The sequence below is a fragment of the Hyperolius riggenbachi genome, chromosome 1, assembly GCF_040937935.1.
Source record: "Hyperolius riggenbachi isolate aHypRig1 chromosome 1, aHypRig1.pri, whole genome shotgun sequence".
NCBI lineage: Eukaryota > Metazoa > Chordata > Amphibia > Anura > Hyperoliidae > Hyperolius > Hyperolius riggenbachi.
The window spans coordinates 299,704,921-299,732,865 of record NC_090646.1 but is presented as its reverse complement, the minus strand read 5'-3'; the positions used below and the strand labels follow the sequence as shown (position 1 = coordinate 299,732,865).

The 27,945-nt window shown below is 46.1% G+C and overlaps 2 protein-coding genes across 3 annotated transcripts in view; one reads left to right on the top strand and one right to left on the bottom strand.

Moving 5' to 3' along the window:
* The window catches only part of IL12RB1 (interleukin 12 receptor subunit beta 1), a 485,568-nt gene extending 474,505 nt beyond the window's left edge, over positions 1 to 11,063 (bottom strand). For both annotated transcript variants that reach the window (XM_068233781.1, XM_068233782.1), the window contains exon 1: positions 10,831 to 11,063. The gene's annotated coding sequence lies outside the window, so the exon portion shown is untranslated. The remainder of the gene's footprint in view (positions 1 to 10,830) is intronic.
* Positions 11,064 to 11,210: 147 nt separating this feature from the next.
* The window catches only part of RAB3A (RAB3A, member RAS oncogene family), a 109,340-nt gene continuing 92,605 nt past the window's right edge, over positions 11,211 to 27,945 (top strand). The window contains exon 1 of the mRNA XM_068233778.1: positions 11,211 to 11,316. The gene's annotated coding sequence lies outside the window, so the exon portion shown is untranslated. The remainder of the gene's footprint in view (positions 11,317 to 27,945) is intronic.

Below are 27,945 nucleotides of genomic sequence, written 5' to 3'. Positions count from 1 at the left end.
TGTTTTTCTGGAATATTAAATTATTATTTAATAAGCATGACTTCTGCCGTACTAAACTAACACTCATAGCCTAAAGGAGACTGCAGTGTAGCTGTGTATAGGTCCGTGCCTAGTTGTATGTTTGAGCAACACTACCATATGAAATTGTAATTGCATTGTGTTGTGTGGGCGTTTGTCATACGTTGGCCTAAAGCGTGCAGCTGACGCAACGTACGAAACGCCAGTGCGAGTAGCTAACAGTATCGTTCGGAACGACTGTTAGTGGTTTTGCTGCACGACAGTGTAACTTGCATTACAAGTCAGTGTCTGATTGTGCTGTGTTACTGTACAACTGTACTGTGTGTGTGGGTGCGTGGCGTTCTCGTATTCGGCCTAAGTGCAAAGCTGACCCAAATACGAAAACGCGGAGTGCGCGCTGAGGACTCGACAGCAGAGTGGAAGTGTCTAGCGAACCGCTAGTGGTGGCAGTGAGAGGTGTTCTGAGGGGTCCCAGCCTTGTTTTAGCTTGACTAAGGCTGCTTCCCCTCTCAGTCTGGTCAAACCCGCAGTCGGGAACCGTATACGCAGGCGTGCCGCGGGCCGGTTCTTGACAGGCCCCGTTCACATTACAAACGCGGATGGCCACGCATGCGGAACGCAACGAATGCGAACGCACGCCATCCGCGTTTGTGTGCGTTGCGTGGTTGATCCCATCACTGAAAAGTGAATGGGACAGCCACGCGTTTTTACAAAAAATGCGTGCAGCATGCGTTCCCAGACCGCACAGGTCCGGAACGCATGCAGTGTGAACATCAGACATTGCACTCTATGCAATGTCTGATGTCGTGCGTGTCGGCCACCTGCACGCGTTTCCAAAACGCGGCTGGAAACGCGTGCAGTGTGAACGGGGCCAATGGCCTCAATTCACTAAGATCATGCTGGAGATAATAAGGCAAGAGAAAACGTACCTCCACACAGTAAGAGAGTTATCTTATCTCTTCATTCCTTAAGTTACCTCCTTTGTAGTTAATTTACCTCCTCTGTAGTTAATTTACCTCCTCTGTAGTTATTTTCACACGCAGCCTGTCTTTAACTGTGGAGTTATTTTAAGGATTGAAGAGTTAACTTAAAGACAGGAGAGTTAACTTTAGGTTTGCCTGAGGTAAAATGTTTCCTGAATACGACATGCCTCATCACCATGGTGACCACTCTAGAAACGTTATTATAGACAGGAGATAAGCTTAGTGAATTGAGACCAATGTCCCACTGTGAATGCGACCTTAAGGACCACGGGATTAAACCCCCTAGTGACCAGGCCATTTTTTTACAAATTAGGTCACTGCAGGTTTAAGGGCTTGCTGCAAGGCCGTACAACTCAGCACACAAGTGATTCCCCCCCCCCTTTCTGCCCACCAACAGATAGTGGGCTGTGATTGCTTCCCCAATGTTTATTTATTGTTTTACAAACTTTTTCATTTTTACAATACATTTTGCTTTTTTTTATTATTATTTTGTTAACCCACCCTACTTCCCTCCCCGCCAGCCAATCAGCGCAGTCGACTGTCATAGGCTTCAGCCAATTTTTTTTAAATTTATTGTATTTATAAAGCGCCAACATATTACGCAGCGCTGAACATTAGTTTAGGTTACAGACAATATTTAGGGGTGACATACAGCAAAATGACAATACAGGAACACAAGAAAGACCAGAGCATGCAGCACAGTATGAGTACAAGGTAATGCTTAGTCAGTCACTGGATGGGAGCATGGAAATTAGGCAAGTTAGGTTCACTCAGATTATAGCATGGGTTCACAGTAATGGAGGTGCATGATCAGGTAGAACACAAAAGGAGGAGGACCCTGCCCAAAGGCTTACAATCTAGAGGGAGAGGTAAAGACACGAAAGGAAGGGGACCAGAGTTCAGCTGTGGGTTTAGTGCACTTGTGAGGGGTAGTAGGCCAGAGTGAAAAGGTGAGTTTTGAGGGCCTTCTTGAAGGTGTTGAAGAAGGGGGCTGCCCTAATGGGTGGAGGTAGGGAGTTCCATAGTGTTGGAGCAGCTCTTGAGAAGTCCTGGAGGCGTGCATGGGACTGGGTGATACTGGGGGCGGTCAGGCGAAGTTCATTGGAAGAGTGGAGTGAGCGGCTAGGTTTGTACCTCTGAATAAGATCGGAAATGTAGGTTGGACAGGTTTTGTGGACAGATTTGTAGGTCAGACACAGTATCTTGAATCTGATTCTGGACTGGATAGGAAGCCAGTGGAGAGATTCAAGGAGGGGATTCGCTGTGGTGGAGCGATGGGAGCAGTGGATAATTCTGGCTGCCGCATTCATGATGGACTGCAGTGGGGCTATCCGGGTCATAGGGAGACCAGACAGAAGGGCATTGCAGTAGTCAAGGTGGGAAATTATAAGGGCATGGATGAGGAGTTTGGTGGTGGCAGAGGTCAGGAAAGGGCGGATCTTACAGATGTTACGAAGGTGGAAGTTGCAGGACTTTGTGAGGTTTTGGATGTGGGGAGTGAAGGAGAGTGCGGAGTCCAGGGGGACACCCAGAGAGTGGGCTTGAGAGGTAGGGCGAATGGTAGTGTGGTTAACAGTGACATGCACATCTGGGAGGTTCATGGATGGCCGGGTGGGAAGATCATGAATTCCGTTTTGTCAAGATTTAGTTGCAGGAACCTAGCGGACATCCAGGAGATGGCTGATAGCCAGGAGAAGACCTTGTCCATGGTAGTGGTGGATATGTCAGGGGTGTGGAGGTAGGTCTGGGTGTCATCTGCATACAGATGATAGTTAAAACCCATGTAGGAGATAACCTTGCCAATGGATGATGTGTATAGGGTGAACAGTAGGGGGCCAAGGACCGAGCCTTGGGGGACTCCCACCGAGAGGTGGTTGGGAGTGGACGAGGACTCACTGAAGGCGGTCGTGAAGGAGCGGTTGCAGAGGTAGGATGAAAGCCAGGTCAGGGTGAGATTGTGAATGCCCATGGACTGGAGGAGAAGGGGATGATCTACTGTGTCAAAAGCTGCTGAAAGGTCAAGGAGGAGGAGAATGGAGTATTTACCTTCAGCCAGTGGCGGACACAGCCAGCAGTGGGCCCCTGTGCAAAATTGCAATTGTGGGCCCCTACGACCGGCAAAAATGGGTGTGGCTACAACCTGCGGCGCGTGGCAAAAAATAGGTGTGGATAGAACCTGCGGCGCGTAAAAATGGGCGTGGCAATTACCGGATGAGGGCGGAGCTAACTGTAATTTAAAGCGAACCCGGGGTGAAGGTTTATTTCTTTTTAAACAATACTAGTTGCCTGGCGGCTCTGCTGATCTATTTGGCTGCAGTAATAAACTGAATTACACCAGCAACAAGCATGCAGCTAATCTTCTCAGTTCTGACAATATTGTCAGAAACCCCTGACCTGCTGCATGCTTGTTCAGGGTCTATGGTTGAAAGAATAAGAGGCAGAGGACCAGCACGGGGGGCAGGCAACTGGTACTGCTTAAAAGGAGTTAAATATGGCAACCTCAAGATTATTCTCACCTCAGGTTCCCTTGAAAAGTGCAACGCAAAGACAGTGGGCCCAAGTTTTGGTGACCCTTTCCCCAGAAAATTCACATAATTGTGCAGGTTTTCTCAAGAAAATACACATCATGTCGGCAGATATGCCCAGAAAATACGTGCAATCATGTCGGCAGATATGCCCAGAAAATACGTGCAATCATGTCGGCAGATATGCCCAGAAAATACGTGCAATCATGTCGGCAGATATGCCCAGAAAATACGTGCAATCATGTCGGCAGATATGCCCAGAAAATACGTGCAATCATGTCGGCAGATATGCCCAGAAAATACGTGCAATCAAGTCAGCAGATATGCCCAGAAAATACGTGCAATCAAGTCGGCAGATATGCCCAGAAAATACGTGCAATCATGTCAGCAGATTTGCACAGAAAATACATGCAATCATGTGGCAGACCTGACCAGAACATACACCTGCTAGTATAAATAAAAAACAAAACCATTTACTCACCTGCAGCAGCAGATCTCCTGTCCCAGCCTCCATCCGGCGCGTAGCTCCCATGGGTGGTTGGGTGGATAAGTAGCCTGGTGGGTGGGTAGCCTGGTGGGTGGGTAGGTAGGTAGGCAGCCTGGTGGGTGGGTAGGTAGCCCTTAGCCGGGTGGGTAGGTAGCCTGGTGGGTGGTTAGGTACCCAGGTGGGTGGCTGGTTAGCTGGGTGGGTAGGTAGCCTGGTGGGTGGGTAGCCGGGTGGGTAGGTAGCCTGGTGGGTGGGTAGGTAGGTAGCCGGGTGGGTGGGTAGGTAGCCCTTAGCCGGGTGGGTAGGTAGCCTGATGGGTGGGTGGGTAGGTAGCCCTTAGCCGGGTGGGTAGGTAGCCTGGTGGGTGGGTGGGTAGGTAGCCGGGTAGGTGGCTGGGTAGCTGGGTGGATAGGTAGCCTGGTGGGTGGGTAGGTAGCCTGTTGGGTGGGTGGGTAGCCTGGTGGGTAGGTAGCCAGGTGGGTAGGTAGCCTGGTGGGTGGGTTGGTAACCAGCCCGGTAGGTAGGTAGGTAGCCGGGTGGGTGAGTAGGTAGGTAGGCAGCCTGGTGGGTGGGTAGCCGGGTGGGTAGGTAGCCTGGTAGGTGAGTTGGTAACTAGCCCGGTAGGTAGGTATCCGGGTGGGTAGGTAGGTAGGTAGCTGGGTGGGTAGGTAGGTAGGAAGCCTGGTGGGTGTGTGGGTAGGTAGCCCTTAGCCGGGTGGGTAGGTAGCCTGGTGGGTGGCTTGGTAGCTGGGTGGGTAGGTAGCCTGGTGGGTGGGTAGGTAGCCGGGTGGGTGGGTAGGTAGGTAGCCTGGTGGGGAGGTAGCCAGGTGGGTAGGTAGCCTGGTGGGTGGGTTGGTAACTAGCCCACTAGGTAGGTAGGTAGGTAGCCTGGTGGCTGGGTAGGTAGGTAGGTAGGCAGCCTGGTGGGTGGGTAGGTAGCCTGGTGGGTGGGTTGGTAACTAGCCCGGGAGGTAGGTAGCTGGGTGGGTGGTTAGGTAGGTAGCCGGGTGGGTGGTTAGGTAGTCGGGTGGGTAGGTAGGTAGGAAGCCTGGTGGGTGGGTAGGTAGCCGGGTGGGTAGGTAGCCAGGTGGGTAGGTAGCCGGGTGCGGGTGGGTAGGTGGTTAGGTAGCCGGGTGGGTAGGTCGGTAGGCAGGTAGCCGCGTGGGTGGGTAGCTATCCGGGTGGGGGGCCCGACTCCTATCTTCCCCCCCTTCCTCACCTCGGAGGGCCCCCCTCCCGATATGCGAGGCAGGAGAGCGGCATATGCAGGAAGTCTTCAGGGCTCCAGGCAGACGCTAGAGGCTCAGCCGCTTGGTCTCCAACTCTGTATACTGCTCGCTACTTCCTGGTTTAGTAGCGAGCCGTATATAGAGTTGGAGACATTGGAGACCAAGCGGCCGCTGACCCTCTAGTGCCTGCCTGGAGCCCTGGAGACATCCTGTATTTGCCGCTCACCCGCCGCGCATACCGGGAGGGGGGCCCCCCCGAGGTGAGGGAGGGAGGATAGGAGTTGGGGCCCCCCAGGGAAAAAAATATATATATATATATAAAAAAAAAATACTTAATGGGCCCCTGAAGCAACGGAACTTCAGGGGCCCTCGTGCGGCGGCACGGCCTGCACGGCCGTATGTCCGCCACTGCCTTCAGCTTTAGCTAAGGCAAGGTCATTGACCACTTTGGTGAGAGCAGTTTCGGTTGAGTGGGCAGGCCAAAATCCAGATTGCAGTGGGTCTAGCAGTGAGTTGGCATTGAGGTACTGGGTCAGGCGTTTGTGAACCAGACGTTCAAGGAGTTTTGAGGCGAAGGGGGAGGAGGGAGATAGGGCGGTAGTTGGAGGATAGCGAGGGGTCGAGGGAGGGTTTCTTGAGCAGGGGTAGTACAGTGGCCTGCTTGAATTCTGAGGGGAAGGTGCCTGTGGATAGGGAGAGGTTGAACAGGGTAGTGAGGACTGGGGCCAATTCCATGAAGTGAGGCTGGAGTAAATCAGAAGGGATGGGGTCAAGGGGGGAAGTAGTGGTATGGGAAGTCTGCAGTAGGTGGTTGACCTCCTCGGTGGTAGTAGGAGTGAAGGAGGTGAAGGGAGGATAGGGTGGAGGAGGGGCTGACCGTGGACCGCTTCTCTGGCGCCCAGGGGGACAGCCATTTCACATGGCTGTCACCAGTACAGCGCTGCCGTAGATCGCAGCGCTGTACAGAGTAAATAGACTGAGGTTTCGCTGTCTAACAGTCTCCTAGCGGCGATCACCGCTGGGAGACTGATGGTGGAGCGGAGCTCCATCATTCAAGCAGAGATGATCTCCTGCAAAACCCTGCCCCAGGACTTCACGCCAATAGGCATGCAGCGGTCCTGGGGCTGCCCCCACATTAATGCCAGTTGACGTTACCAGGACGGCAAGGGGTTCAGGTAAGTATGGTACCCAAGACTCTTCTCGTCTCAGGTACACTTTAATTCAGTCAGTAATTTCTGACATTTGGTTACCACATGTGGTAACTCATTGGCTATCATTCATGAACAGGCTGTCAGTAAACAGAATCAGTAATCTCAACCCAAATGTCCTAGCAAGTCCCCTTCTCTCCCTCTCCTCCCACCTACCCACCCTAACATGCCCCAATGAAGCGGCTGCACAATATAACCTTGCCCTCTCATCTGCTTTAGATCAAGCTGCCCCCTCAATCTTCCGCCCTATCAAGCCCCCCAACCCCCAACCCTGGCACAACACCCACACACGTAACCTCAGGAAAGAAACTCGAGCAGCCGAACGGAAATGGAGGAAATCACATCTCAATGCTGACTTCCTAGATTACAAGGCCAAACTGTTACTCTTCCACACTGCCCTCTCCGAGGCTAAACAAAGGTACTTTGCAGCACTGATTGTAACCCAAGCTTCCAACCCTCGACAGCTTTTTGCTACCTTCAATTCCCTCCTCAACCCCACTCCTCCCCCTCCCAGCTCCTCCCTCTCAGCCAATGACCTTGCCAACCACTTCACCACTAAAATTGCAACAATACGCAATGAAATTTCCCTCCTCCATCCCTCCCTTACCAATGCGTCTCAGGTTGTCCCCTTGCCTTCCCTCCCAGCGGCTCCCTTGTCTCATCCACCCCTCGCCTCTTTTGCTCCTGCCACCATTGATGAAGTCAGCCTGCTGCTAGTGGCTTCCCCCCCCCCCCCCCCACATCCTCTCCCTGTGATCCGGTACCCGCGAATACTCTTCGTCCCCACTTCTCTGACCTGGCCCCAGTCCTCACCTCCTTGTTCAATCTCTCCCTTTCCACAGGCATCTTCCCCAAAGCATTTAAACAGGCCACTGTGCTTCCCCTGCTGAAAAAACCCTCACTCGACCCATCCCTACCCTCAAACTACCGCCCAATCTCCCTCCTTCCCTATGCTTCTAAACTCCTCGAACGCCTAATCCACCAGCGCATTACCCAATACATCAACACCAATGCCCTACTTGACCCCCTACAGTCTGGATTCCGACCTGCGCACTCAACTGAAACAGCCCTCGCCAAGGTGGTCAACGACCTTACCCTTGCCAAGGCCAAAGGCAGTTATTCCATCCTGCTCCTCCTTGACCTCTCTGCAGCATTTGACACTGTTGACCACTCCCTCCTCCTCCAATCACTACAGTCCATGGGCATCCATGGGCTTGCCTTGGCCTGGATCTCCTCCTACCTATCCAATCGCTCCTTCACCACTTCCTTCAATGGCTCCTCCTCAACTCCTGCCCCCCTTTCAGTTGGGGTCCCCCAGGGCTCTGTTCTAGGCCCCCTTCTTTTCTCCATATACACTTCCTCAATTGGCAAGCTTATCTCCTCCCTGGGCTTCAATTACCACCTTTATGCAGATGACACTCAGATTTACCTCCATACCCCCGATCTCTCAGCCACCACCATAAACAAGGTCTCCTCGTGTCTCTCAGCAATTTCCTCCTGGATGTCAGCTAGGTTCCTAAAGCTTAACCTAGACAAAACTGAGCTCCTGATCCTTCCACCCCATGCTGCTGCACCCATCCCAGGTTTCCACCTCACAATCGACAACACAACCATTCTCCCTACCTCCCAGGCCCGCTGCCTGGGTGTCACCTTGGACTCTGACCTCTCCTTCATCCCACACATCCAAAACATCACAAGAGCCTGCAATTTCCACCTCCGTAATATCTCCAAGATCCACCCATTCTTAACCCCGGACACGACCAAACTGCTCATCCATGCCCTCATCATCTCCCGCCTTGATTACTGTAACTCACTCCTTTCTGGCCTCCCCCTGAAACGCACTGCCCCCCTTCAATCAGTGATGAACGCGGCTGCAAGACTCATCCATTCTTCGCACCGCTCTGCATCCACATCTCCCCTTTGTGAATCCCTGCACTGGCTCCCTATCCGTCTCAGGATAAGTTTCAAGATTCTATGCCTGGCGTATAAATCTGTGCACAAAACATGCCCTACCTACATCTCGCAGCTTGTTCACAAGTATACACCAGGTCGCCCCCTCCGTTCCTCCAACGACCTTCGCCTCACCACCCCGCGCATTTCACACTCCCATGCCCGCCTGCAGGATTTCTCAAGAGCTGCCCCCACCCTCTGGAATGCCCTTCCACCACCCATCAGACTTGCTCCCTCTTTCAACACATTCAAGCAAGCCCTCAAAACCCATATCTTTATGATGGCCTACCCACCTCCTACCACACAGTAACTCTCTAAGGAATATTTAACAGCCCCCCCTAGTGTTTCCACCCCTCCCTTTAGATTGTAAGCCTCTGGCAGGGTCCTCCACTCCCTAGTGTAATCTACAGGATCATGTGCTCCTGTCCTATGACAGCCTGTACTTGTATTACTGGGCCTACCTAACCAGCCCATATTGCATGATCATGTATTTTGTACAATTTGTATGTATAACTTTGTTCTATGTGTATAACCCTATGTATGTCATCCTTGTATCATTGTATATATTTATTGTCCAGCGCTGCGTAATATGTTGGCGCTTTATAAATACAATAAATAATAATAATAATAATAATAAGTGCGGGAAAACACCGCTGGCGGATTTTTAGACTTCTAGGTGGGCATTCATAAAGATGTATCCATGTGCGGAAGCAGTGCGGAGATTCCCCGAGCTAAGCTGGCGGTAGGCTTGCGGAGACACGGAAGCTGCCGAGTTAATACATTTCTCCGTGTTCCGCTCTACTGCAGCTGCCTGGGAGGTCTGTGTGTCTCCATTCATTTACATTGATATCGCCACATCAGAGGGAGCGGTACTTCCCGACCTCACACCGCTTGCGGTGATCTTCATGAATGAACATTTTGCTACATTTGTACCGATAATCACCGCACAAGGCGGTGATTTATCACTCTGCTCGGTAGTGTCATTTTTCCATGCGGAAAGAGGCTTTATGAATGCTGACTTTGCCGAGTGGTCGGTAAAGTCAGCTGTTTTAAAGAGGAGCTGTTAGGTATAAGGTCTCAGAGAAAATAAACACATATATCAGTAGCTAAATACTGGCTGTACTTACATTACATATGCATTTCACTGTCCACGTTTGGATTTCACAGAATTTGTATATAGTATATGCAGAGATTGATGCTCCTGACAGCTCATGGCAGGTTCCATGTTTGTCTGTCTCCTATGAAGCCAAATGTGTCGTTATGTCCTGCCTGCTTCCTGATCACAGAAAAGCTCGTACTGAATAACACTAGTGTGCAGTGAATATTAATTAGCCATGTGGCTAGGAACAATAGCGGACTCCTGCAGTATACTCTGCCCGGAGATTTATTAGTGCTGTGCGCTGGACTGAGTTACAAGCTGCTGAAACTTGATACTGTAACTTCTCATTAGCAGCCGAGGGGAGGGCCCCAGAATGCTTTGCAGTATGGTATGCGGCTTGCGTCCTCTTAAAGAGGAACTGTAACATGAAAAGATCCCCTGGGGGGTACTCACCTCGGGTGGGGGAAGCCTCCGGATCCTAATGAGGCTTCCCACGCCGTCCTCCATCCTTCAGGGGTCTCGCTGCAGCCCTCCGTGGAGTCCGGGCAGCGGTGACGTCAATATTTACCTTCCTGGCTCCTGCGCAGGCGCTCTGACGGCTGTCGGCTCCGAAGTACACGGAAATACCCGATCGCCGTCGGATCTGCTCTACTGCGCAGGCGCAAGTTTCCTGCGCCTGCGCAGTAGAGCGGACCCGAATGAGATCGGGTATTTCCGTGTAGTTCGGAACGGAAAGCCGCCACAGCGCCCCCGCTGGAGCCAGCAAAGGTAAATATTGAACTGACAGTCGGCACAGTCGCCGGCTGTTCGGAGGGCTGCGGCGAGACCCCCGTGGGACAGAGGACGGCGTGGGAAGCCTCATTAGGATCCGGAGGCTTCCCCCACCCGAGGTGAGTACCCCCCAGGGGATCTTTTTAATGTTACAGTCTCTTTAAGAGCTTGGGTCTAACAGCTTTGCTGATAAGCACACATCAAATGTAAGAGAGATTTTTAACTACAGTATTGCCTTTTTGGCTTCATTCTAAACTGTTTAACAAAGGAGAATAGAGGTTTAAATTAGCTTCTGCAGCCTGACAGTTACTCTTTAAGCATTTCCACATGCGGAAATGCTTTATGAAAGATAGCCATTGTGAATAAAGCCTATTGTCTGCTAGACCCAAATTCTCATTCACACTATTCTCCACTTGTGCTATTTTGTTTGTACGTCTGGCTACATATACTGATGGGAATATGATTTTGTACATTGCTTGGGTGTCCATCTTTTACACAAAGCTCATGTGTATAGATAATACTTCAGATTATAAATTCTCTGCAGAAGTCCACACAGCTACCTGCAAAGCTCAGGCCAGGCAGACATCATTCCTGCTGTATCTCTCTAGGCTGGCTCGCAGCAAGCACCTTTCACGGGTGTGAAAAGCCACTAAATACAGTCAATTGCCGATCATTGGGTTTCACCACAATAACTGCCATCTCAGCATCTTATGGAAGATAACCGCCACAGCTTCCTCTGCATCCATGACACACAGTCGTGCTTCCATATTGGAGGCACTAAAGATGGAACGCATCTTCCAGGACCACTACGATACCCGGGACCTCCCACTATGTAACGAACAAATACAGGCGGCGCATCGCCATTGGGTTACTCCATACACCAATCAAGTGACTCAGTTTCACACAGGGGGCAGGCAGTAGCCCCGCCCATTGCCATTTTGCGGCTGTCAATCGCTTGACGTCAGCGTGAGCTCTGCAGGTGCAGAGAGCGAGAGTGTGATCGCTACTGCATTGGTGCAAATAGGAGTCACAAGCAGTATACTGAGGTGAGAGAAATTGTTGCTTTTATTTATTAGCTTACGGATATATAGCTAGCATACTAGTCGTGAGACGTATGTTAAAAAGCAAGGTTAGCATTACCGTCCATAGTGTGTCTTGTTATTAAAGCCATTTCAGCGTCTAACCTTTATTTGTCGTGGAAGGATGCTTCTTTACATGGCATCCACAGCGTTCCGTGTTTTCTATCTCCGTCTGGTTCGCAGTGGAGCAGTTGTCTTATCGACGATAGATGCCAACCCTGCAAAATATGTCCGCATTCCTTTTGCGTTATCCTGCCCTTCTCGGCATAATGAAGAAGGGACATGATGATTCGCCGCTAATAGACCCCCTGTTTACTGCAAGTGGAATGCTCTATGTAATGGATGCAGACAATACATTACACACAGCTTCTCGTTTCCACGATGGAATTTATAACCGAAAACCATAAAATCATTTTGTAGTGTTTTTTTTTTTTTTTTTACTGAGTACGTTCTAGGAGGTCTTACAGTGTATATATTCTTTTTAAATGTAACGGGGGCTCAAAGAAGGCTGCGGTAATTTACACTGCCATAAAAGCTATCTGCACATTTCGTTACGTAGGGAGCTGCTGGCTGACAGAGCCAAACTGGTGCATGGTATGGAGGATGTGTTTTGGGTTGTTTATTTATTTATTTATTTTTCGCTGTCCCCCCCCCCCCCCCCCTCGCGATTTCTGTTATTCAAGGTTGTATGATATTTGATAGTCCTAGCGCTATTTTTAAACATAGGTGTTAAAATGAAGACACTGAATAATTTATGTGCTTCATCTGAAAGACTGCATTTTTACTGGGTGGGGGGATATAAATAATTCTTTTCTTTTTGCTGGTCTGAACCATTGTTGAATCCATATAGGAATTCTAGTATATTCCTTCTGATTCAGGTAGAAGAGCAAATTAAATACATATTTATTGAAATATAATACTTGTATGCTTCCAATGTTTTATAGAAGATGCTGAAGGTCAATTTCTTATTTATTTTTGCTCTATCACTAGATTAACAACTGGGCCAAGTGTATAGATTTCACAAATGCAGTTGTGCTATCTTGCAAATTTTCACTGAATCAGGGGAGGGATTGTCCTTTTTAACTGCTGGTTAATTTGTTCCGTTTTTCAAGTCATTGAAAACTAGCATGTTAATAGAAATTATTGCTCATCTCTAATCTATATCTATATTGGTATTATTTATCAGCCACAACAGAAAAATACATGACCAGTGATATAAATCCTAGGTTCTCAACGTGTGGTACGTGTACCCCAGGGGTACTTCTGATGGTTCCAGGGGGTACTCGGGCTTCATATACTTAACCAAGAATAGCAAATTTTGAGTTTTAGAAAATAATTCTTATTTAAACAACATCAAATTAGTAATTGGCTAATTAAAAGCAATAGTAAATGCTTGAAAATAGTTTAAAACCAATTGTCATGTACTACGATTAAATATATATTTGTCAAGGGGTACTTGTGATAATGTTTACTATGCTAGGGGGTACTTGGTGAGTACAGGGTTTTAGAAGGGGTGCATACCAATAAAATGTTGAGAAACACTGATATAAATGACTTATTTTGTTTCAATGGCACCTCTTTTAAAGAAGTGGAAAATATTACGTAGCAGATGATCGGTTCTTGATGGTGACACATTGGAAGCAGGGAAAATGGGCAACTATAAAAGGTTTTTATAATTTTGGCAAGGGCTGAAATTTGATAAGATTAATGGTTTAAGCATCTTGAAAATGATCCCAGTAGATTTTCACCCTGGTTGGATTTGATTGGTCCATTTTTGAAGCTGCATAAACTTGCATAATCTGCATCAACTTGAAATTATTTGCATCTTCTCTATCACTAATTGTTACCTTCCAAAAGTTGGCCAAGAAATGACCATTGGTGACCCTGTCATGGTCTCAGAAGGCTGCTTACTGATGCAAAAGTAACTTAAGGCCCCCAGTTTTATACGGTACCTATGTCTCCTCTATTTTTAATGTAATGATGCATTTCCGTGTTTATTTATAAAGAATGCAACAAGGCATTTCAAAGCTCAGCAATTTTGATGCCAGCAAACATAGTGAGTGCAGACAGGCGTCCTGGACATCCACCAGGCCCCTTTTGATGATCCAATTCTCGATACATCTGAGGTCTAAAACCCACTAGGAAGCACAAAGCGCTATTGCAGTCACTAGTGATTTGTGATGGCGTTTTGCAAGCGATTTTGGGTTCGATTTCCCTTCTCCGATACAGTTCATTAGAATGGAAACTCTCCCAAAATGCTGCATGTCCTGCGGTTTCCTAATTGCAATCGCTCTAGTCAGTGGAATCTGTCCCATCCATTTACACTGGCAAAGCATTTAGAAAAATCGCTAGCGATTTTAAAGCGCTCCCTAAAATGCTCTAGTGGGTTCCCGGCCCTGAAAGAGATGTGCATTTAACCCTAAACTGCAAGGGACATTAAAGCAAACTTCCTCCATTACGCATTCTTTATGCACTATTTGAACTGTATTTGTGGGTAATAAGCAGTTTTTGCTTTGCTTTATATTCTTAGTGGATTCACAACAGATCTGCTGAAAATGTATATGAGGAATATTGCAGTACTTTATTTCTGATTTAATGTATACTGTACAGTACATACATTTTAATAGAATATATGTTAGAATGGTAAATACAACAGAATGAAGAACCTCTCAATGTTGTATTGATCGGAAAGGAATTGCAAGAAAAAAATCCTGCACCACTGTGTTACAGGGTCATTATAAATACAGTAGAATCACGTTATAGTAAACGCTGATATAGTAAACTCAATCTTCAGGTCCCAGCAAATGTGTCTGTATAAATATATAATGTATGACCAATTCTAATATAGTAAACTTCTGATATAGTAGACTACTTTTCCTTGTCCCTTGGAGACATATAACTAATATTACTATAAAGGGATTATTTAGAATGCTAGAAAACCCTCAAAGCTGAATTACAATTCTGCAAAGATGAGTGGGCCAAAATTCCTCCAGAGCACTGTAAAAGACTCGTTGCAAGTTATCGCAAACGCTTGATTGCAGTTATTGCTGCTAAGGGTGGCCCAACCAGTTATTAGGTTCAGGGGGCAATTTCTTTTTCACACAGGGCCATGTAGGTTTTGAGTTTTTTTTTTTTTTTTTTTTTTTTTTTTTCTCACTAAATAATAAAAACCATCATTTAAAACTGCATTTTGTGTCCAATTATGTTATCTTTGACTAATAGTTAACGGTTTTTGATGAGCAGAAACATTTAAGTGTGACAAACATGCAAAAGAATAAGAAATCAGGAAGGGGGCAAATAGTTTTTCACACCACTGTATTTGCTAGTGCCACTGATCAGTAATAAGTGCTCATTGACACAGTAATGATAAAAGGTATCATACCCTTCCACTTTTACCACATTCCAGTGATGCATGATGACTGGTATAGCCAGAGGATGGGCATGCCTCCTCACACCCATCTCTTTCAGCTCCTCTAGCTATACCTGAATTACAGCCAAGGTTGATATTATGCCACTCCTCCAAGTGCTAGATCTATGCACAAATGGGAATGTGCATAGATTTAGCCTCAGTGAGAATTGTACTGATGTGTGTGTATCTGAAAGTGGAGATCAGTGGCTGGCTTTGCGTTAGCATAATAACTTAGAGACAGCAGAGACAGCAGTGTTTTAGCTTTCCTCTGCCCAGGATCTGGCAGCGCCTTTTGAGTGAATGAAGAAACCCCTTTGGCTTACACAACCCATAGAGCAACGGGAGTACGTCAAGGTGTTATGTAGATGAATAATGAGACTGTATTTGTCTGCGTCCTGTTGCTGTACACGTTGTAGAAACTAGATTCAGAGTGATTTCTTCATCTACTCTGGAAAAGTGTTCTTTCTTAAAACAGAAAGAATTTGGGATAATTCAGGTTGGAGTGAGCTTGAGATGTCTCCCAGTGCATCACTGCTGAATATATGCAAATTAACCATTGTTGCCCTTAGAAGCTAAACACACCTCCAGATCCGCTGGATTGTAATGATGCGTCAGTTTAATTTGTACAGAGCCATAATAATCCAACATGCATACAGACTGTTTTGGATTGTTTGTTCCTCATCAGTGCATGGCATGGATTAATTTGGCTCTATAGAGTAGGGCTTGTAACACATAGGCTATCATTCATGAACAGGCTGTCGGTAAAGAGAATCAGTGCGGGAAAACACCGCTGGCGGATTTTTAGACTTCTGGGTGGGCATTCATAAAGATGTATCCGTGTGCGGAAGCAGTGCAGAGATTCCCCGAGCTAAGCTGGCGGTAGGCTTGCGGAGACACGGAAGCTGCCGAGTTGATACATTTCTCCGTGTTCCACTCTGCTGCAGCTGCCTGGGAGGTCTGTGTGTCTCCATTCATTTACATTGATATCGCCACATCAGAGGGAGCGGAACCTCCCGACCTCACACCGCTTGCGGTGATCTTTATGAATGAACACTTTGCTACATTTGTACCGATAATCACCGCACAAGGCGGTGATTTATCACTCTGCTCGGTAGTGTCATTTTTCATGCGGAAAGAGGCTTTATGAATGCTGACTTTGCCGAGTGGTCGGTAAAGTCAGCTGTTTTAAGCATTTCCGCATGCGGAAATGCTTTATGAATGATAGCCATTGAGGTACAGACTAACCAGGTAGCTCATGGTCAACCAGACCTCATTGGAGTGTGTGAGGGGCTGCAATGGTCCTAAAAGCCCCCTTACTAAATGGTATGGAAAACAAAAGTTTGCTTTCTTAAAGGAGAACTGAAGTGAGAGGGATATGGAGGCCGCCATATTTATTTCCTTTTAATCTATACCAGTTGCCTGTCTATCCTGCCGATCCTCAACTTCTAATACTTTTAGCCATAGTCCCTGAACAAGCATGCAGCAGATCAGGGTTCTCTGACATTTTTGTGAGATCTAGGAAGATTAGCTGCATGCTTATTTCTGGTGTTATTCATACTTATGCAGCCAAAGAGATCAACAGGGCTGCTGGGCTACTGGTATTATTTAAAAGGAAATAAATATGGCAGCCTCCATATTCTTCTTACTTCAGTTCTCCTTTAAAACAGAAATAATTTGCGATAATTCAGGTTTGAGTGAGCCTGAGATGTCTCCCAGTGCATCACTGCTGAATATATGCAAATTAACCATTGTTGCCCTTCTCGGGCTTAAAATATTGATCGGTTACCTACATGGTCATTCCTATCAGTCTCTCCTGATAGGCGAGTCCTGTCTATCATGTGGTTTTTGTTTTATCTGCTTATCCATGTAAATTTATTCTCACTGGCCTTGAACTAGGCCAGGGACCATGCTTTGCTGATGGGCATCCAATCTTCAAATTATGTGACGACGCACCACTGGCTGCAAATCATTTGCTGTGTATTGTGGAACAAGTACACTACATGTTACGAACCATAGTCCTTCCTCAGGTGTAAAACGGCGACTGAACATTCATACAAAGGTATAATTACATTGGTGGGCTGCCCCGCCCAACTTTCCAATACTCCACCCAACACACTTAACCCTTTGAGTCCATAGTCCCAGTGTGGTGCATACATATCACTCTATCCAGTACATAATGGTCTTATGGCACTCCCCATGGGCTACCACTAAACATAATTATATAACTGACTGTGACTCTAGGCACTTCCGACATGGACTGCCACAAGACCACCTGTAGAAAAAACGTGGTTATAATCTCATGTAGAAACATATATTTTAATACGCATAAAATTGCATAGAAATACATCAAACATCATACAAAAAGTTGCATAAAATTGTATCCATCATCTTACAAAAAAAATTTGAGGTAACCTCTCATTCAAACCTCTAGGGGCTACAACATCCATGAAGTGGATCCATATGGCTTCCTTTTTGTTTCAAACATTTCTCTTAATTGCCATTGCTATTTGATGGATTCACAGCCTCTAACACACACCATCTAAAGGTGGGTACACACGTCAGATAAGTCTTTGGAAAATGAAAGATCACAGACCAATTTTACCCCCTTCCATGTAGTATGAGGGCATACGCTACACAGTCTATTCTATGGAGCTGAACTCCTCATCAGATAAAAATCTTTGCAAGATGCTGTACACATGCAGCAGATCAGTTCCTGCAAAAGATCCGTTCTGAACGGGATTCCCTGTATGGGCTTCCCCGTCGCCATGGCGTCGCCAACGTCGTGATGTCAGCTGGTGTTCCGATCCACCCCTCAGAGCTCCCTGGCACTGATTGGCCAGGCAGCGAAAGGGGTCGGGGGGGGGGGGCGTCGCGGCGAATCGACAGGTAGCGGCGGCGATTGTTGTGCACATGCAGCTAGCAAAGTGCTAGCTGCATGTAGCAAAGAAAAAAAATATGTAAATTGGCCCAGCAGGGCCTGAGTGGCAGTCTCCGGCGGCTTTCCCCGTGTCACACACGGGGTTACCGCCAAGGAGGTTAATACCAGTCATCACTGCAACAGAGCAATACTTAAATCGTTTGTAAGGAAACAATTAATATCTAGTTTCAAAATCTTTTTTTATTAGGTAGCCATAGAAAAATAATTTTACATACATTCAATAGTAGTTATAAGCGGCAGGCACAAGTTGACAATAAAGGTTGAGTGCAATAAGAAATAATACAAATGTATGCATTAAGACAGGTCACAGCGTGCATTTGAAATGTTGTGCTAAAACAGGAGAAATCTCTAGAGCTACCTAAAGGCTATCCTGAGATTTTAATTGGATATAAGCTTGAGTGAGGAAAGCCAATGCTTATTGTTTATAGTATAGTATAGTATAACAACTAACCAATAACGAAAAACATAACGTAGAATGAAAAAACAAAAATTAGACTTGTTGGTCACCTGATCCCCAGTATCCTAGATCATATATATGAGTGGAAGAGGAGGAAAGGTTTTAGATCTAGTGCAGATAAGTGGTTGGGTCTAATAAGCCCAAAGTGTTTACTAAAAGGCACCCAGTTGGCTTCTTACACCGTGGGAGGACACATTCTGCATCCAGGGGAGCCAGATCCTTTCAAAATGGTCAGTTCTGTCCAGGAGGTTTGCCTTAATTTTTTCATTTAGCATTGTAACATGTATACGATATAATACTCTACTGAAGAGTAGCTTAGGTTGATGCCACTGCGAGGCTATATAAGTTTTTTTTTTTTGGCTGCATTCATAGCGAACTGAATAAGTTTGTGCTGCGTCAATGACCTTGCCTTAGCTAAAGCTGAAGGTAAATACACCATTCTCCTCCTCCTTGACCTTTCAGCAGCTTTTGATACAGTAGATCATCCCCTACTCCTCCAGTCCCTCCAATCCATGGGCATTCACGATCTCGCCCTGACCTGGCTTTCATCCTACCTCTCCAACCGCTCCTTCACGACCTCCTTCAATGAGTCCTCGTCCACCCCCAACCACCTCTCAGTGGGAGTCCTCCAAGGCTCGGTCCTTGGCCCCCTACTGTTCTCCCTATACACATCCTCCATTGGCAAGGTTATCTCCTCCATGGGTTTTAACTATCATCTGTATGCAGATGACACCCAAATCTATCTCCACACCCCTGACATATCCACCACTACCATGGACAAGGTCTCCTCCTGCCTATCTGCCATCTCCTCCTGGATGTCCGCTAGGTTCCTAAAACTAAATCTAGACAAAACGGATTTTATGATCTTCCCACCCCGGTCATCCCTGGACCTCCCAGATGTGCAGGTCACTGTTAACCACACTACTATTCACCCTACCTCTCAAGCCCGCTGTCTGGGTGTCACCCTGGACTCCGCACTCTCCTTCACTCCCCACATCCAAAACCTCACAAAGTCCTGCAACTTCCACCTTCGTAACATCTGTAAGATTCGCCCTTTCCTGACCCCTGCCACCACCAAACTCCTCATCCATGCCCTCATAATTTCCCGCCTCGACTACTGCAATGCCCTTCTGTCTGGACTCCCTAAGACCCGAATAGCCCCACTGCAGTCCATCATGAATGCGGCTGCCAGAATTATCCACTCCTCCCATCGCTCCACCAGGGCGGCTCCCCTCCGTGAATCCCTCCACTGGCTTCCTATCCAGTCCAGAATCAGATTCAAGATATTGTGTCTGACCTACAAATCCATCCACAAAACCTGTCCAACCTACATTTCTGATCTTACTCAGAGATACACACCAAGTCGCTCACTCCGCTCCTCCAATGAACTTCGCCTGACCGTCCCCCGCATCACCCAGTCCCATGCACGCCTCCAAGACTTCTCAAGAGCCGCTCCGACCCTATGGAACTCCCTACCTCCACCCATTAGGGCAGCCCCCTCCTTAAACACCTTCAAGAAGGCCCTCAAAACTCACCTTTTCACTCTTGCCTACCACCCCTCACAATTGCTCTAAACCCACAGCCGAACTCTGGTCCCCTACCTCTCGTGTCCCTACCTCTCCCTCTAGATTGTAAGCCTTTGGGCAGGGTCCTCACTCCTTTTGTGTCCTACCTGATCATGCACCTCTATTACTGTGCACCCATGCTATGCATTTGAGTGAACCTAACTTGCCTAACTCCATGCTCCCATCCAGTGACTGACTAAGCATTACCTTGTACTCATACTGTGCTGTGTGATCTGGTTTTCTTGTATTCCTGTATTGTCATATTGCTGTTTGTCACCCCTAAATATTGTCTGTAACCTAAATTAATGTCCAGCGCTGCGTAATATATTGGCGCTTTATAAATACAACAAATAAATAAAATAAATAAATAAATAAACGTAGCATGCTTGGGTTGTAGGCCTAGCAGGCAGATGGCAGGGTCTTGGTCTATACGGATTAGTAAAATATTTTTGAGCTTTTGGATAATCTTTTGCCATACAGAGGCAACCTCCGGGCAGACCCATCATATATGATATGAGCCCACATCTGGACACCCCCTGAAACAGAGATTGGTCAGCATAAATGCAGCGTAACCGTTCAGGAACCATATAAGTCCTATGAAGGAGTCGGAGTGAGACTTCCATATCAGTTACATAAAGACTACCTTTAGAGAGTGTATCAAAGCACTGGTCCCAGTCTTCATTATCCAGGGTTTTCTGCAGGTCACCTTCCCAAGCCAGCTGAAAGGAATATTTAAAGTCCTGAGGTTTAACGTTCAGCGTGGAGTATAATGGGGACAATATGCCTTTACGTAGTGGATCTGACATACAGATGGATTCAAATGGTGATAAGGAGATCCTTTGGTCTTCTTTAGCCTGAGAGACTAGGTAGTGGTGTAATTGGTGTAGTCGGAAAAATTCTGTTGGCGGAGCGAATCGGTCCGACAGCATGGTTTGTTTAGAGGGAATCCTACCGTTATGCAGTAGATGCTTTATAGAGCTTATATTATTACCAGTCCACCATTTGAAGTTAAGGCCTTTTAGCCCCTCTGGGAACTCAGGGTTATGTAGAATTTCAGCTAGCTGAGAAGGGTCAGACTGCAATCGGTATTTAAACCTCACCCTTTTCCATATTGTTGTTGTATGGTAGGAGAAAGGTGATAACTGCTTAATTAGGGAATTCTTCCTTTTTTTTTTTTCTTTTTTTTTGCCCATAAGATACCTTTCCAAGACAGGGAAGCCATGCAATTGTTTTCCATTTTTATCTATAGCGGTGTATGTTGACCTGAATAGATTGTTGGGATAAAAGCCAACTGGGAGGCCTGGTAATATTTAAACAGGTTTGGCACAGAAAGACCCCCTTCCTTTTTGTGATGCATCATGGTGGTCCTATTAATTCTCGTTTTTTTTCCTGCCCAGATAAATTGGAAAATTTTGTTTTTGCAGAGGCTCTAGTTCTTTCTTGCGTACAGGTATAGGGAGGGTGCGAAAGTAATATAATATTTTAGGCAATAAGGTCATTTTGATTGCAGAAACTCTACCTGCCCAGGAAATATTATAGTTCATTCAGGACTGAATTAGCTTTGAAAGGGCTTTATAGAGGGGGGTATAGTTCCATTGATATAGTTGCAGGGGGTCTACCGTTATTTTAATGCCCAGATATTTAAGGTAATGCGGCTGGTATTTAAAGTGAAAGATATCGCTAATGTAACTGCCCATTCCCTTAGGGAAATTACTGAACATTGCTTCCAATTTAGATAGGTTAAGCCTGAGTCCTGACACCCCCTCAAAATACTTAAGTGATTTCAGCAGATTAGGGACGGAGATCACAGGGTTAGTCAATGTCAAAAGTACATCATCCGTGAATAAGCTTAATTTATATTCCCGGTCTTCAATCTGATATCCCTGAATATCTGGGTTGAGGCGAATAGAGTTTGCAAGGGGCTCCATTATCAAGGCAAAGATTGCTGGCGACAACGGGCAGCCCTGGCGTGTGCCTCTTTGAATAAAAATGGGGTCTTTAGCATTTCCAGGTAGTTTAAGGTAGGCCCTGGGTGAGGAAAATAGCTGGCGAATTATATGGACAAATGCCCCCTTAAGACCAGCATGATGCATCACTTCATGCATATATTTCCAGGAGATGGTGTCGAAGGCCTTTTCAATATCCAAGGCCAACGACACCACCTGAGTCCCAGAAACCTTGGCATGATGGAGTATATTAATAGTTTTGCGGATATTATCCACCGCTTGCCTAAATGGCACAAACCCCACCTGGTCAAGGTTTATCAAGGCCGGAAGGACTTTGTTAATGCGAGTAGCTAGTATGCTTGTTAGTATTTTATAGTCCTGATTTAATAAGGCTATGGGCCTATAATTTTTGGTGTTGAGCTTATCAGGATCAGGTTTAGGGAGAGTGGTTATATGAGAGTCCAGGAATTCAGGGAAGCCCAGGGGTTTAGTTCTTAAGGTATTTAAACACTTAGTGAGAAAAGGGATTAATGTCGCAGAAAACTTCTTGTAGTAAATGGAGCTTAAACCGTCTGGGCCTGGGGCCTTATGGAGTTTCGGTTTTTTAATAACCTCTTCAATTTCTTCATCAGTAAATTTTTTTTTTTTTTTTTTTTGTTTTGTTAATTTCCTGGACGGCTTTAGTAGTGAGTTTGGGTAGGTTGAGAGATTCGAGGAAATCAGGTACATTTACCTGTGCAGGAGATAAATGGGTTGAATATAAATCAGAATAATATGCATGAAAGGCTTGATATATTTCATCAGGATTACTAGTGACGTGCCCAGAGGGCGTACGGATCTTATTGATAGTGTTACATTTTTTTTGGTTGCGAAGTTTGGCAGCTAACCAGGAATCTGGCTTATTTGCGTATCTGTAATAGCTGGCTTTGGTTAATCTAAGGGCCCTTTCAGTGGCTTTTGCTAATATGACATCTAGCTGCTCCCGCGTATCCCTTATTTGTTTGAGGAGAAAGAGGGATGGCTCTTGTTGATGGATACGTTGAAGTCTAAGTAATTTAAAGTGTAGGTTGTCAGACTGCTCTAGGGAGCGCTTCTTGATACGAGAAGCTGTCTTAATTAGGAACCCTCTCACAGCAGCTTTGTGTGCCATCCATAGAGTGACTGGCGATATGTTGTTAACATCATTTAGGTCAAAGTATTCCCCAAGGAAATCTGAGATTTGGGCTCTAGTGGACTGATTAATGACCAAAGATTCATTTAAACGCCAATAGGGGCGTGAAGATATTTGAATGTGAAGGTCTATGCTAAAGAGCAAGAGGTCATGATCTGAGAAGGTGACTGGGATATGCCTTAGGTAGCGTAGAGATGGTGTAAGTGAGGATGTAACCAAATCATGGTCAATTTTTGCATAAGTGCCATGAGCGCTAGAAAAATGCATATACCCTCTCTTTTCACCGTAAAGTTCTCTCCAGACGTCTACCAGGAAGTTATCTTCGATCATTAAAGATAATTGGGAGCGTTGGGTTTTAGACAATTTATCTGGTGATGGTCTGGATTTATCAAGCCTCTCATGCATAGTTAGGTTGAAGTCTCCGCACCATATAAACATTGTGTTGGGCCCTATCTCAAGACCATTCTGTATCTCCGTAAATACCTGGAGTGCATTTTCAGGGGGAGCATAACAGTTAATTAAATATAGCTTTTTGTCATAGAATGAACCTTTTTAAAATGATGTAGCACCCTTCAGGGTCTAGTTCAACCGATGATATATCAATAGGTAGCGTATTCTTAATTAATACCATTACACCTCTATGCTTTTTATTAGCTCTGGCATGAGACATTTGTAAAATGTTTGTGGAAAAAGCTGGGACAGGAGGATTCAGTAAAATGCGTCTCCTGTAGACATATGATATCTGGCTTATGTTTCTCCATTTCTAGAAATGCCTTTCTCCTCCTTCATTGGAGAGTTAAAACCTCTGACATTGAGGGATATTAGTTTCAAAGATTCCATGAGGTTTAATTAGGTAGGATCTATTAATATGATCTATAGTGATGAAGATGGGAAGTTTTTTAGCGGAACAGGTGACCAACTTTGAGAATAAAACAATAACAAGCTTTGAAAACACAGCAGGAGATTTGCAACCGAGCAAATTCCTGAAGCTTGAGAAAATAAAGTATATTATCAAGAAGGCAGTATAGGGGAACTTACGAGTCCCCCCCCCCCCCCATCATCTGCCTAAGGTCAACAGGAACAGCATATTTAACCTGAGTGAGGCGAGGCCAGACAAAACTGCTACGAGGGAGGATACCCTCGTCTCAGTCCATCTAGACCCGTCCTCCTGGAGGCAAGGGAGCTCAGAGAGGGAAAAACGGAGCCCGCCACTGCACCCGGACGTCAAAATCGACAGTCCGGGCGCAGTAGCCAGCCAGATCCCACACCGAGCGACCCCATCCAGAGTTGGGGGGCCCCACAAAGGACACAACATGAGTAGAGAGGGGTTATCAGTAAGTAACAACTGATTGAAGAAACTCAGCTATACTGAAATCAGATCAGACATTGCATCAAAGTTACACTGTCTCTTCATGCGGAGAGCATCTGCGAGGCCTGGGACAAATATAGCAGAATAACCTATATAGTAGAGTCTTATGGCATCACCAGCATTTTCTTAGGCAAAAACAAGCAGAGTGCTAGCAGGGAGAATCTAAACAGGGCAAAAGAAGTTGTTGCTGGTAAGGACCTGAGTAGTTACATCTTTCCCCTAGCCCGGTGTGCCAAAAGCGTGTGTGATACACGAATAAGTTTACCAGGCCATAAAATGGTAGCCCCCGAGGCCGTAGAAAATGTCCTCAGTTAACAGGGCTTGTGTCACCGGCCGGAACTATCTTCGTTTTTGTAGCGTTAGCGGTGAGAGGTCTGCGTAAAGTTGTAGGGACATCTGGCAATGCAGTTAGGTTCCGGGCAGCCGCCATTATCTGCTCTTTTGTTTCGTGATAGTGAAACTTTAGAACTACGTCACGAGGCAGGTCCGGGTTCCGCGGCCTTCCCAAAGCTCGATGTATTCTGTCCACGCGTAATAAAGATGGGTCTAGTTGCGGTAAGATTGCAGCGAACAGGTTCGTGGCTACTGCACGGACGTCCGTAAAAGACTCAGGCAGGCCCCGTATTCTGATGTTGGATCTGCGGGCCCAATTTTCCTGGTCCTCTAACCTAGCTTCCAAGGCTTCGATTCTTTGCTCGTGTGCGTCTAGGCGCTTCTTGTCATCAGCCAAAGCGTCTGCAAAAGAGTCCAGCCGTTGTTCGACCACGTGAACTCGCTCACCCAGGTCACGAATATTGGTGTTACTGCTCGTAACTGCATTATCCAGCTCCTTCTTGAGCATTTTGTGAATAGAGTTCAGTAGAGCTGAATTATCTTGCTTTGGGGGAGTGATGCTGCCTGGGGAGCTCCTGCTCGACTGAGGCGAGGACTCTGCCGATGGGCTGGGCGACTTATCCGACGTGGTGGCGGCCATCTTAGGACTGAGGCCTTCTGAGCTGCGTGAAAACAGTTCGGGAATAGTACTCTCCCGGGCCTTCTTTTCTTTTCCTTTCCCCTCTTGCCTCGCTTCCTTGTGGACATGTCCTGGGGGCCTCTCCAATAAGTTCGGTCTGTTTGTGGGGTCTAGATTGCTGTAGATAGCCTCATACCGTTCACTCAGGCACGGAGCTCGGCTGACCTACAGCCGATCACGCCGCGCATGCGCCCCGGAAACAATATCTAGATCTATGCTTAGCTCCTCAGGGTGCATACTTGGTAACCTATAAATCCGCTTAGTTTCTGCTTGGCATAGAGTACGTAATTTATGGCATCCCCCTCCAGTTTGGCTTTATTTTTTCTATGCCACACGCTCTTAGTGTTTTTGGATTGCACCCTCGGCTACTTTTTAAAGTGCCTTGACACACTGTGGTTATCATGTCCTTTGGCGATCTTATGCTAGGCATACACCTAGCCAATTATGCACCGGATCGAGCCGCTGGCTTGATGCCAGCGCATCCACGCTTGTCCGCGCGTGCGGGGGATCGAGCGGGGAATCTATCCGGCAGGTCATCGGACCTGTCGGATATTCTCAATCGAGCCATCAGCGGTTCGATTGATAAGGAAGCAAAATGCAGTGTATGCCCAGCATTATATGTATGTTCCCCTATCCTCTCTTGCAGTGTTCTCGTACTTCGGCCTACATATCTAAATCCACAAGTACACCATAATAAGTATACTACATGGTTGCTTCTGCATGTGATCATTTGTTCTATTTTATATTCCTTTTGGTCATCTCTTGCTGTGAATATTTTTGTCTTAGTTGCTATGCCCATTTTGCACGCTTTACAGTCCCTACATGGGAAGAATCCTTTGGCTCTCCAGCCATGTGCCCCCTCCTGTCCAGGGGGGTCTACACAGCTCGGGACAAGTTTGTCCCTCAGGTTGGGGGCTTTTCTATAAATTAAATTTCGGTTGTGCGGGCAATATTCTTCTCAGTTGCGGGTCACTGAGCAATATGGACCAATTCTTCTTTTTTTTTTTTTTTTTTTTTTTTTTTTTATTCTTTCCACTAATCTGTATTGTCTAGAAAATTCGCTGATATAGGCAACTTGAAAGCTTCCATCCTGTTGCATTTTTACCTTTTCCAGCAATTTATTTCTGCCCTATTTGTTCTACCATATTACAGATTTCTACCTTATTATACCCCTTTTCCACAAATCTTCCACTTAATACCTCTGCTTGTTGTACATATGCTTAAAAACAAGAAAAGAATCGAGAGCCCAATATGGTGCAGTATTGTCAGGTAAAATGAAGAGTTCAATACAATTTTATGTGTATATACTCACAAACACTGGTTACCCATAGGCAACCACTTTAAATACAGGTGGGGAGCATTAGGACCTGACCCCACTCAGGTTAAGAAGTCGCACTCTGTAGATAGTAGATGGGGATGCACCCCTCCACCCAGGGTGGACTAGAAGATCAGCAAAAGCTCGGTATACAGAGGTGCCAGAGTAGAGTAAAACATTTTAAAAACCGTTTAAAAGCAGAGGGGGATGTTAGGGTGGACTTACCTCCCTCTTACAAAAAAGAAAACTCACTCGAGTCTCGATAAAACAGAATTGACAAAAAATTTATTCAACTCCACAAATGCAACGCATTTCGCGGGCGTGACCCCGCTTCCTCAGGCAAAAATGGGAGCACAACAACCTACTGCTTGACCCACTGAGTTGTGCTCCCATTTTTGCTTGAAGTGGGGTCACGCCCGCGAAACGTGTTGCATTTGTGGAGTTGGATAAATTATTTGTCAATTCTGTTTTATCGAGACTCGAGTGAGTTTTCTTTTTTGTAAGAGGGAGGTAAGTCCACCCTAACATCCCCCTCTGCTTTTAAACGGTTTTTAAAATGTTTTACTCTACTCTCGCGCCTCTGTATACCGAGCTTTTGCTGAGCTTGTTGTACATAATCCTCCATGTTAGTACAGTTATGTCTAACTCTCATGAGTTGTCCCTTAGGGACCCCCCTGATCCAGTTGGGATGATAACTGTTTGTCAGAATAAATCCGTTCCTGTCAGTGGTGTTTTTTTTTTTTTTTTTTTTTTTAAATAACATTTTGTAACCAGATGGTTAACTCTCTTTTTTTTCATTATATTTAAATCTAGAAATTGTATATTCTCATCGTCACATTCCATAGTTAACTGTATGTTAGGGGCAATCCCATTCACTTCCTCCATGAAGGTTACCAAGGATCTTTTATCTCCCTGCCATAAAAAATACCAGGTCATCTATGTATCTTCTCCATATGGATATATGTCTACTTCCTCTTTCTATTGTCTTTTCTTCCCATAGGGCCATATAAATATTAGCTAGCGATGGGGCGTACAATGCCTCCACCGCACAGACAAATTTCTGATTTCCCTTTGTACCAAAAATAATTGAGTAAGCATGAAGTGAAACAGGTCCAATATGAATTCTATTTGTCTGGTAGGGGAGTTCATCCATGCTTTTCTAGATATTTTACTGCTTCTATGCTCTCTTGGTGAGGTAAATTGGTATATAGTGAGGACACATCTGCCGTGGCTAGCAGTGTGCCCTCCTCAATCGTCACTTGGTTCAAGACTTGTATAGTATGTTTTGTGTCCCTTAGGACCCTTGGTAATGTGCTCACTATGGGTTGCAAGAAATGGACCAGGTACTGGCCTCATTCTGATTCTATGATCTCCCTCCTCCCCTTCGCCTCAAAACTCCTTGAGCGTCTGGTTC